Source organism: Cannabis sativa, chromosome 9 (assembly GCF_029168945.1).
Source record: "Cannabis sativa cultivar Pink pepper isolate KNU-18-1 chromosome 9, ASM2916894v1, whole genome shotgun sequence".
NCBI lineage: Eukaryota > Viridiplantae > Streptophyta > Magnoliopsida > Rosales > Cannabaceae > Cannabis > Cannabis sativa.
Genome location: NC_083609.1, coordinates 32,210,369 through 32,222,172, shown reverse-complemented (window position 1 = coordinate 32,222,172; position 11,804 = coordinate 32,210,369).

Here is an 11,804-nt window from a genome sequence, read left to right as displayed (position 1 = left end):
ATTACACTTAAATTTTCTATTTTTCCTTCAGAGAAAAACCTGAGCCTTTCTCTCTCCCTATCTTTGGCTGACCCTTCTCTTTCTACTTCCCTCTTCAATTTCGAAAATCTTAGTGTGAGAGTAGTGCCCACACACAGCAAGTGATACCTCAATCATAGTGAGGAAGATCGTGAAGAAAGACTTTCAGCAAGAAAGAGTTTCAGCATCAAAGATTCAGAGAAAGAGATCCAAGTTCAGATATTGATAATGCTCTGCTACAGAAAGGAATCAAGGGCTAGATATCTGAACGGAAGGAGTCATTTAATTCCGCTGCACCCAATGTAAGGTTTCCTAAACTTTATATGTGTTTATTTCATCGTTTTTAGAAAGTTCATATTTAGGGTGTTAATCAACATACTTGTGAGTAGATCTAAGATCCTGGTAAAATAATTTCCAACAAGCAAGAGATGTGAATACCACAACGACATTGGACACAGTACCAATGAGTGAAAAAATTTGAAAGATGAGATCGAAAACTTGATCCGATTGGGTCATCTATATGAGTGGATCAAGAACTTGCTGCCCCATCTCAACCCGGTTCCAGTAGGGGGTCCATTGCCTCAAGGGACACCAAGAAGTACGCCCTGAGCGTCGGCACCGGCTGTACCCTCTGGAGGAGCGATCCCTCAGCAATAGGCCTCACAGACCGGGATTTATCACCGAGCGATTCCCAGCTCACGGGATTCAATAGAACCACGCTTATCCCAATAGGAAAAGTGAGGTTTCCAGTCACCTTGTGCCAGGACACACCCCAGAGTACTTTCAAGTACTGCACCTTTGTGGTGGTAGACTGCCCAACTGCATATAATGCAATCCTTGGCCGGCCGGCCTTGGTGGATTTTGGCGCAATTACGTCCATCCGGCACTTATGCCTAAAATTCTCCACCCAAGAGGTCGGAGTGGGGACCGTGAGGGGCAATCAGGGAGAGGCCAGGCAGTGTTATAATGTAGCGACCCATTTACCAGTGATAATGGTGCGTGAAGGCATCGTGTCAGAATTGGCAGAAGAAGATGAGTTGGATCCCCGTGTAGGATCTAAAAAAATTGTATAACCCATGGAAGACGTCGAGGAAGTGCCAATGTGCGACCTTGACCCTACTAAGATCCTCCGTCTGGGAAAGAGCCTAGAACCGAAGGATAAAGATAAAATTGTTAAAACGCTAAGGGTAGCCATGGATGTTTTTGCATGGTACCAAGGAGATATGACCAACATAAGTCCACATGTGATTACCCATGTATTGAACGTTAATCCGGACATGCCGCCAGTTCAGCAGAAGCACATCCCCTTGATCCAATAAAGACATAGGCCCTGGAAAAAGAGGTGGATAAGCTACTAACCAATGGCTTGATCTGGGATGTGTATTATCCAAAGTGGCTAGCCAATCCGGTACTGGTGCCCAAGACAAATGGGACATGGCGGGTGTGCATTTAGACTTCACCGATCTAAACAAAGCATGCCCAAAAGACTGCTTCCCTTTACCCCGGATTGACAAGATGGTGGACGCCACTTCCGGGTTCAAGCTATTGTCCTTCATGGATGCCTACGCCGGCTATAACCAGATTAAGATGCACATTGCGGATCAAGAATGCACTAGCTTTAGGACCGATAAGAGGATATACTGCTACTTGGTCATGCCCTTCGGGCTAAAAAAATGTTGGTGCAACGTATCAGAGAATGGTCAACTTCAAAGGCCTTCTGGGATAAAATATGGAAGTTTACGTGGATGACATGTTGGTCAAATCAAAAGCGTGTGGAAGTCATGCAGATGACCTCGCGGAATGCTTCGAAGTGTTCCGGAGGTATGAAATGAAACTTAACCCGAAGAAGTGCACTTTCGGGGTCAAGTCAGAGAAAATTTTGGGATTCATCGTCAGTAAAAGGGGAATAGAGGCGAACCCAGAAAAAATTCAAGCTTTACTGAACATGCCTTCTCCCAAGAAGCACAAAGACGTGCAAAGCTTGACTAGAAAAGTTGATACCCTGAGCCGATTTATTTCCCGATCAACAAACAAGTGTATTCCCTTCTTCAATATTTTAATGAAGTGTTCGAAATTTGAGTGGACAGAAGAATGTGAGAAGGCATTCAAAAAACTAAAGGAACACATGTCGAAGCCTCCACTATCAAATCCAGTTCACAGAGAGGATTTGTTACTATACTTGGCCGTCTCCGAGAACGCGGTCAGCGCAGCCTTAGTCCGGGAAGAAGAAAAAATCCAACATCCCGTGTACTATGTCTGCAGGCGTATGATAGGGGCTGAGATACAGTATCCATTGATTGAAAAGCTAGTCTTTTTCCTCCTAATTGCTTCAAGAAAGTTAAAACCCTACTTCTAGGCTCACCCCATCAGGGTATTAACAATCCATCTGCTCCGGCAAGTCCTACAGAAGCCGAAAGCGTTCGGAAGACTCCTCAAGTGGGCTATGGAGTTAAGCCAGTTTGACATACACTACATACTGCGCACTTTTATAAAAGGACAAGCGCTAGCCAACTTCATAACAAAATGCAATGAAGCAGAAGCTATCCCAAATGTACCAGTACCACAAACTCCGGCATGGAAAGTATTCTTGGACGGAGCGTCAAACAAAAATGGATCCGGGGCAGGGATAACTATGATATCTCCGAATGGACTTCGACTCCAGGTGGCTCTGTATTTCAAATTCCCGGCTTCCAATAATGAAGCTTAATACGAAGCCCTGATTGTAGGGCTCAGATTAGTGAAAGTCCTGGGAGCCACGAGAGTAGAAGTCTTCAACGATTCGCAGTTGGTGGTAAACCAAGTGTCGGGAGAATATCAAACGCGTGGAGAAAAAATGGCCATGTATGTAGCAATTGTCCGGGAGCTACTCCATGAGTTCACGAATTATAAAGTAGAAAGAATTCCTAGAGAAAAGAATGCCCACGCAGACTGTTTGGCTAAGTTAGCATCAGACAGCGAGGTTGAGAAACTGGGGGTGGTGCCCATTGAACGCCTCATGGAACCAAGCATCAAAGCCAAAAATATTGTGGCAACAGTTGAGCCAGAGCCAAAATGGATGACCCCCATCATCGAATACATAACCAAATGCGAGTTGCCTCAAGAAAGGGCACTGTCTAGAAGGATACAGTATCAAGTGCACCAATATGTGATGATGGATAACATTCTCTACCGAAGAGGACTCAGCATGCCATACCTAAGGTGTGTATTAGACACTGAAGCTAAGAAAATTATGCTAGAGGTCCATGAGGGGTTCTACGGAGATCACACAGAAGGCCCGAGTCTCTCAAAGAAAATATTGAGAGAAGGATACTTCTGGCAAACAATGAAAAAAGATTTTATAGACTATGTCCTGAAATGTGATTCGTGCCAAAGATTCGCGAACATACCAAGAGCCCCGCCTAGCGAGATCACCCTAATGACTAGCCCCTGGCCCTTCGCGGTGTGGGGGATAGATCTAATTGGGTCGCTACCAACAGGAAAGGGAGGGGTAAAGTATGCGACAGTAGCAGTAGACTACTTCACAAAGTGGACAAAAGTCGAGCCAATGAAGACTATAACTGCTAAAAAAGCACTAGACTTTCTTATCAAAAACATAGTGTGTCGATATGGCTTGCCTCATAAAATAATCTCAGACAACGGGAAGCAGTTTGACTGCGAAGAATTTACCGACTTCTGCAACCAACACAGACTCATCAAAAGCTTCTCCGCAGTGACAAGGCCACAAACAAATGGACAAGAAGAAGCCGTCAATAAAATCCTAAAGGTCACCCTAAAGAAGAAGCTGCTGGCCTGGAAAAACAATTGGCTTGAAGAATTGCCAAGAGTGTTATGACCCTACCAGACCACCCTAAGAACCACAACTAGCCACTCGCCGTTCTCAATGGCGTACGGTTGTGAGGCCATGGTCCCGGTGGAAACGTTACTCCCATCCCATAGGAGGACGACTTACGATCCAGCAACAAACAAGGCTTTATCACAAGAAGCGCTGGATCAAATTGATGAACTCCGGGATGAGTCTCAAATACGAATGGCAGCTTATCACAAGAAGGTGGCGAAACATTTCAATTTAAAGGTCAAAAATAGAAAATTCACTATTGGTGATCTAGTCCTAAGAAGGGTCTTTCCAACCACTCAGGCACCTAGAGTGGAGGTACTTGGGCCAAATTGGGAAGGACCGTACGAAATTGAGGATGAAATCAGCTCTGGGACCTACAAGCTAAAAAGAATGGACAGAACCATACTGCCTAGGGCCTGAAATGCTGATCACCTTTGAAAATATTACCAATAGTTGAAACAAATACAAGTTTATGTTCTGTAAAGTAAATTTGTACCAGACAAGTATATGCAACCTCTAAATTAAAAATTTGTAAAACTGAGTGACCTAAAATCAATTTTCATGTCACTCAGGGGTAGTAAGGCATACCACACGGACAAATGTAAAATAGGCCAAAAGTTTAACAAAGTTAAAAGCTGAATATGTATTCAAACGTGAATATAAAGTGTTCAAATCCCAAAAAAAAGCTCTAATAAAGATAAGGGCCTGGGGACGGGCCTTAAATGTCTCCCCTTAAGAAAATATATAATAAGTAAATTGTCTTAGAGAGGGGAGAAGGATTAAATGTATATAAAAAAAAAAGAGAAAGAGGAAGATAATGATAATGGTGATAAACAAATGGCTTAATCAACTCAAGGTGGAAGGCGAGGACCCCTACACTCCTCCAGCAAGGCATCAAGTCTTTTCTGCTTCTCCCAGAAGCGGACAAGGACCTCTTCAGGCTTGGGATAGAAGTCGAGCTTAAGGTTCTGAACATTAGTCTGCCAGGCCATAAAGACACCGTCGTCAAAGGGTTTGTTGCAGTGCTGACAGGTAACAAGGGCCAGGAGGGCATCTCTTTTTGCTTTCTTTTCAGCCTGCTCCTTGAAGTCACGAAGCTCCTTCACCTCAACGGTCAGGTTGGTTGTCGTCTTTAGATCAGCCTGGTGCAGCTCTTCTAAGGACTTCAGTTTGGCAGTCAGATCTTCAAGCGCCTCCTTGGCCTCACTAAGCTCACGCCTCGCCTTGGTCACGACCTCATCCCGGGTCTTCAGGGCATCATCCTTTGCCTCTAACTCCTCAGTCTTGGCCTTCAACGCCTCCTGGTGCCTCCGCTCCATCTGAGTCTCCCACTATTGGGCCTCCTCCCGGAAAGCTTTCTTCTCAGTCGCTAAGTCTCTTAGACTCTTCATGGCCTCATCCATGCCCCTGAATTCGGACATGATGTACCCATGATCGATTAAAGTCTTTGAGAGGCGACCGGTCTCTGCAGCAATCTGGCGATACAAGAAAAATAAGTAAGTACGGGAGATCAGGCGCCATAAAGCAAGGCCCGAGAACACTAACAAATAGACTTACATCGGTCATAGCAGCGCTAATATCCTCAATCTGTTAAATTGAGTTCGTGGAAGCGCAGGCTGCATATCTCTTGGCCGGGAGCTGGGTCAGGTTGGAGACAAAGTGGCTCGTTAACTCTGAGGAAAACGGAGCAAGGGTAGGCCCGATGAAGCGGTTGAACCAGTCTGTCAGGGGGTCCATGTTCAGGTCCCAGGCGTTCCCAAAGAACTCACCACGCGAGGAATTCTCCTGGGCCTCCCTTAAGACCTTTTTCAAGGCCTCCACCTCAGCGTTCCCCTTTGTGTATTCAGCCATAACATAGTTGTGCTTGGCGATCCGGAGCTATTGTCTCTCTTCATCAGCAGGAACGAGAGTCAGGACAATGCTGGGGACCACAGTATATTCCTCCACTTTAAGTGGGATCCCCAAGTCAGAGCTGGCAGCCGGTGTATTAACCCTCCTGGGCTTCTTAGTAGACTCAACCTCCACCATCTTGCCCTTGCATTTCCGATCTAGAGGGGCAAGGATCTCTCTCTCTTCTTCCTCTTCGGCCTCCCTGTCTTCGTCGATCAGGACGATTTGGCCCAAGGGAATGCTCGAAGAAGACCTTGCTGGGGTCACCGTCTGGTCAGGTGCCAGAGGCAAAGCAGAGTCAACACTGTAGGTCTGGGCGAGAGTCGCCAAAAGCTCCTCCATTGGCCTAGCTGCTTAAAGAAACAAACAAATAAGTGTCAGAATGGCCACGAGAAATTATGCACACAAGAACAAAGCAGTAAAACTAATCCTACCCAGAGAATCTAATTCAGCCCTAGCAAAGTCCTGTACTATAATACTGGCTTCATCATCCCCAAGAAAGCTATCCGAGGGGAGGAACCAACTGGAAGACAGCTAGGCTGAATGATCCAAAGGGATAGGTGCGGGAGGCCCAGACCCCATCCGGGACCCGCCTAGAAAATGACCTAAGTTGGAAAAATAAAAACCCTTGGCATGATCACTCCACCGGATAGGGGGCATTCTAAATTTAAGGAGACGTTCGTCAAACTCTATAGACCTACATCGAGAATAATCTTGAGCGGAAGGAATATGATGGACCGTTAAATGAGAGTTACCAGATCCGGATGTGTTGGTATCAGTAGCCCCAGTATTGGGAGCTGGGAGTAGCAACTTAGGCCGAGAAGGCACCCGTTCTTTACCAGCTTCTATTCGGAGGGTCCTCCCAGCAGCAACTTGAGCCTTAATGTATGCTAACTCCTGTTCCCTCCTAAAGAGGTACTTCTGGTACTAGTCCTCCATCGAGGCAATAATGTCCGCCCAGAGTGCCTTTTCAGCGTCCGGGGTGCGAATGTTGGGGCAGAGGACCTTAGAGAGGTTAAAGTCGTCCACCGATTGGCTCTTCGTGGTAAGCTTGGCCTTCCGACAGTGCGCCGTTGTGACCAAGTCCCCCACATTAAGGCTGTTTTTTTCATATGTGGAGAAGACCTTAGTGTGCTGAAGGAAAAGCTGGGTAGGAGCAGTGCGGTGCATCGGAGGGATCCTGACCCACTCCGTGAGCAGTTCTGGGCCTTCCACGGCTTGAAAGCCAGAAGAGAAGAAGAATTGGTGGCGGTACTCCTTAACATTCTTTTGAAAATTGTAAGGGATCGGGCCCTCATTGGCAGGATGGGCCCGAAGCGTGAAAAAACCGTCTTTAAATTTATCCCCCTTATTGGGGACAGATACAAGTTCGTAAAAATATAAAATTTTAGCCGAGCTAGGTGAAGCCCAGCCTCGGGCTACATAAAATATAAACAAACCTGAAACTAGGCGGTACACTTGGGGAATGAGTTGGTAAGGCGCGAGGCCAACAAAAACTAGAAAATTTATAAAGTAGTCTTGAAGAGAAAGCATGGCTCCGGACATGAGATGGGTCTGGCTCCAAGCTCCGAAACCTTCGTAGTTGTGATTGGGCGTCTCTTCGTCTCGAGGCAAACGGTGAAAAACCCCAGAAGCAGACGACTTGATGCCAGCCACGGTCACAATCTTTTCTAACTAGTGGGCACAGGTCAAGGTTGAGCGAAGCTCATCCGCCTCCCAACCATTAGATCGGCAAGTGTAGTTCTCCTAGGCAACAGGACCCTTCATAACTTCCTCCAGGGTGGCCAGAGTGACTGCCCCCTTGTGGGAAGATTTGGTTCCTGATGTAGAAGTAGACATTTGATTCTGTAAAAGGAAGAAATCCAGCAGTTAGCCCCCTAACCGCTGGAAAGAGGCCCCCTCTAGATGTTTGCCAAAGATGGAAATTCAAAGGGTTTTCCTAGGAAAATATTGGGTGCAAATATCTCAAAAGCAGCAAAAGCAGAGGGAAAGTGAAAAACGCAGAACGTGGGAACGAAAAATGTCCCATATCTTAAATAATCTTTCGACAGAGGGGTCGATTGCAAAGAAGAAGAAAGAGAAGTAACAGAACATAAATAAGAGAGGGTATATACACCACATGACAAACTTCGCCAAACCTATTTCCCAGAAATCAGGCACTTAACCAAAAGTTCTACCCTAGCATGAAAATGAACAACAAAAAACGTAAAGTACCCAGAAAACTTACATAAAGGTTGAGAGCTGGGGGTTGGTGTCGATCGACGGTAGAATGTGGATCGACAGCGACGGAGAAATAGTAGTAAGAAATCTATGGTTGCTGGAATTTTCTCTCGTAAGTGTTCTTGAGGTGGAATGGCGAAGTGGTGAAAGTAACCCAGTGAAGGAAAAAGGGCTGGCTTTTATAGGCCAGAACGGGTGCAAAGCAGATGTGATCAGGCGTCATCGTACGGTATGAATTGCAATCGATTCGCATTCTGCAGATCCAATGGATGGGATAAATGCTAATCAGGGCGGTTAAAAACGCTTGAGTACTTTTTTGACACCGATTAAATGAGCCGGATCATTAATGGACGGTTGGCGAATCGTTGCCTGCAAAAAGAAATAAATGTTAATGATGACTATCATAAATGCAGCTCACGCGCCTGAAGCACGTGCCATGAAATCAATGAGCCAACCAGAGGCACCAAACAAGTCTCATTTACTCTTCACCAAACAAGGCTTGGGGGGTAAATGTTGCCCCTGATTTTTCCCAAAATACGTGGACCTGTATATAGACGACACGTGGAGCTGAGAGGATCAGCTCTTAAAGAAATCAACCAAGTTTTAGCCAACAGAGGAGTGTCTCTGGAAAGATGACTCCCGGAAAAGATATGAGAAGGATCTTTATGATCCTGGAGGCCAGGGCCATATTAAGGCAGCTCCGGGAGGTGCTGGACTCTATTGAACAATCACCTTGCATTTAATGTTGCATGGGGAAGACGTATTAAAACTACCATAAACGATATGACTGATGGCGCAACTCCTCTTTTTCAGCTATTACGTTGTGATTAGTAAGGCTAGTGACAGCTACTTTGTGAGGAATCACATCAACCAAGAGGGGATAAAAGATTATATCCACCTAACCCCTAAGATACCTACGGTATAGGTCATGTATTTCCTATTTTGTATCTGCTAGGAATATGTGCCCCTATTAAAACTGCACAGAAAGACAAGTGATTTAGTTCTAGGGATCCCCCAGAAAAACACTATAAATACCCCACAAACATATTGAGAAAGGGGTCGAGGATTCTGGGTTCATAGGAATCAAAGAGAGAAAATAGGAGAAATATTCACCAAGAACATTCTGTGTAATAAATACTCTCATTAATAACAAAGACTCATGGACTACGGCTCATTAACGCCCCAACCACGTAAAAATCTCATGCATCAAACTTTCTACAGCTTTCTTATATATATTATTTAATTGGTTGCCGAAAATCTCAGTCAATAATAACATAAAAACTAATTAATATTATTTAAAATAAATAATATATCACACAATTAACATGTATAAAAATAATAATTAAATATATAGCAGCCAATAAAATTATATACATACATTAAAATATTTGTATTATGCTAACAAAATTATATACTACTATTATACATAACAAAATAAAAAATAAATATCATCTAAGAATAATAATACCATACAATAACAAAGAAATATATTGTACAATAATATTTATGTACACACAACCCACAACAACTCATAAAAAATTCAAAAAATTGACATAATTTTCAAATAAAAAAGATTTTAACAAAATTAATGCAGATATACCATAATTTTTAAGTAATTTGCTTCTAATTTTAAAAAAAAAATATTGATTTCTTTTTTGTGGGAAAAAAATAATGTAAAAAATAAATAGTCTAAAAGGACCATTTTTCTACAAGTTTTGAAATGAGAAAATTTACTAACATAATTTTATGATCATTTGTTATAATTTCTATTTTGTTTTAGTTTTTTTTTTGTCAATTGGTTTATGTAGGTAGCCCATTAATGTGACAAAAGTTAATTATGAGGTGCTTTATGCTTTGGGTTGAAGTTGTGTATCTTGCAGGTTGAGAATACTCACTTGTATGTTGTATGACCGAAAAGTATTTGAAGTCTTCAATAATGAACTTAAATTCAAGCCTAGGGCGTAAATTCGAATCTCCTTTTAATTTTGCCATAATTAATTCTTCATTTACATATTATATACTTAGTCGAGGTTATTTTTTTCTCCGGCCACACCCGCCAATTTTTCTTGGGCTTAGGTATTGTTTGGTCGGAGTTGTGTTTTGCTATTGCGATTCGATTTTTGATATTCTGATTAGCCTTGACTCTGTAATATAATTTTAAATATTTTAGTCTTGTCTCTGTAGTATAGTTTTGAGTGTTTTAATCTTGTCTGTATGATATGGTTTTGTTTTGTTTCGTTATTGGTTCTTATTTGTTATTTGATGGCTCGCTACTAATGGATGGAAATAACAAGTTCTCTGCAATTGAAGGGGTTGTTAGTAGTGCAGTTACGTACCTTGCACAATAGTTGAGTTCTCAAGCTACGAGGTTGAATGAACCTGCTCCTAGGGACGTTCATCAAACTGCCCACACCGCACCACACCTCATAAAAAATGCGGTTTGAAATCCTTTGCGCTGCAGTTATGGTTTGCATTTTTGCCAAACAACGATGTGCGGTTTGCGATTTGCAATTTTGAATTTAATAATTTTTTCCATATAAGAATAAATATATGTAATATATGTGTCCAATCAAGACTTGATGATTAGTATATATGTTATGATGTTAAAACTTCAGTAAATTTTTTTTTTGTATTGTTAAAACTTCATGAGATTGATTTTTAAATTTTTACTATAATATTTGATAATGATGATAGTGTAAATCGCTGAGACTGCACTGCACCATAATGTATTTTTACGGTGTAGTTTTTGCAGTTTTAATATCTAGCAGTGCGGTTGCGGTTTGAAAAATTATAAAAACCGCATATACGGTTTGGTTTGAAAAAATGATACAATATGCACTACCCGTATTGCGAACACCTCTACCTGGTGCAACATTTTTTACTTTTGTGTCTTCTGAGCGATGGATGAAACTGAATATAGGTGTTTTTTAAGATTAACAGTGATGTTGTAATCTTTTTAATCAGATTTTATTCTAGATTTTTTCTTCAAACGATCTAGAAATTAGGCGGTTGATTATTTGACTCATTTTTCTAATTCTAATTCTGATTTTGTCTCATATCCCGATTGGATTGCTATTAACAAAATTGCATGATTTATTAAAAATACTCTTCATTTACATATTTAATTAAATATTGATAAATAATTATAATTTAAAAGTATTTAAATATTTTTATTGATTAAACACCCTTGCCAAATTTCTTTTTTATTTTCAAAATTACACATCTTAATGAAACTCTTCAAAATTTACTAAGTCAACTTTAATCATTCTAATTGATTATTAAATCAATAAATTAGAACTTTCTACATGAATTAATAAAGAGAAATGTAAGTAAATGGCCCTATTTCTAACTCTATAGATAGTTAATGTCTCTATTTTAAAATAATTAAGCAAATGTCCTTTTTTTACTTTTTAATACCTAAAATACCCTTCATTATATAAAAGATATTATATGTTTTATTCCTTTAATAGAAATTATGAAAAACAATAAAACAAAACCTCTCTACTGAATATTTGTCAACTATTTTTTCATTATATAAAAGGTATTATTTATTTTATTCTTTTAGATTTTGTTGTTGTTGTTGTTGTCTAATATGTTATTTAACCAGATAATTAATTTTTTTATTAATATATCGTATGATATGCAAACAATATACCTTAAACCAATATACATATATCACAAACTTAAACTAATATATTATTAAATGAATTGTTTTCCACAATATACAGTATCATACAAAAACTATATACCTCAATCATAAGCAGATATACCATAGTCAAAAATTAATATACCACCGGCATATTGAAAAGAAAAATTATACAAAAAACTTAATTTAATATTC